The sequence below is a fragment of the Haliaeetus leucocephalus genome, unplaced genomic scaffold, assembly GCF_000737465.1.
Source record: "Haliaeetus leucocephalus isolate CR32 unplaced genomic scaffold, Haliaeetus_leucocephalus-4.0 Scaffold340, whole genome shotgun sequence".
NCBI lineage: Eukaryota > Metazoa > Chordata > Aves > Accipitriformes > Accipitridae > Haliaeetus > Haliaeetus leucocephalus.
The window spans coordinates 9,472,570-9,473,065 of NW_010972776.1; positions in this window are offsets into that span (position 1 = coordinate 9,472,570).

Genomic DNA, 496 nt, shown 5'->3' on the forward strand with positions numbered 1-496 from the left:
TGCTGGGCTCCCTGGCCCTGGCGGGCGTTTGGAGGCGGCGGGCGGGCGTCCCTGCAGAACGGTCCGTGGCGAAGAGCGGCTCTGCAGCCACGCTCGCAGCCCGGCCGCGGCGAGCACCGGCGTGCTCCCGTCCGCTAGGCCCCACTGACGACGCACCCGGAGCTGGAGGGCTGAACGCCATTTGCGCGTAAGCACACAAAGGACTTTAATCAGAGAGAAACCCGCAGAGTCCTCGTTATTATCGTTTCGTTTACGGAACGCTCTCGTTGCGCAGAGGGGTTTCAACACACGCCGGCACAGGCAGCGCACGTGTTTGCTGCCGGAATCCACTGACGCCGCTCGGGGCGTCAAGACGGGCGCGCTCAACCGCTCCCCGCCGAACCCCGGGTGTTAGTGTGCGGCGTGGGGGGAAAGCAGACCTTGCGGCGACGGGCGGGCTGGACGGTGGCACTGCGGGGACGTGCCGCGCCGCGGCCGTTAACTCGGGTGTTCCCTG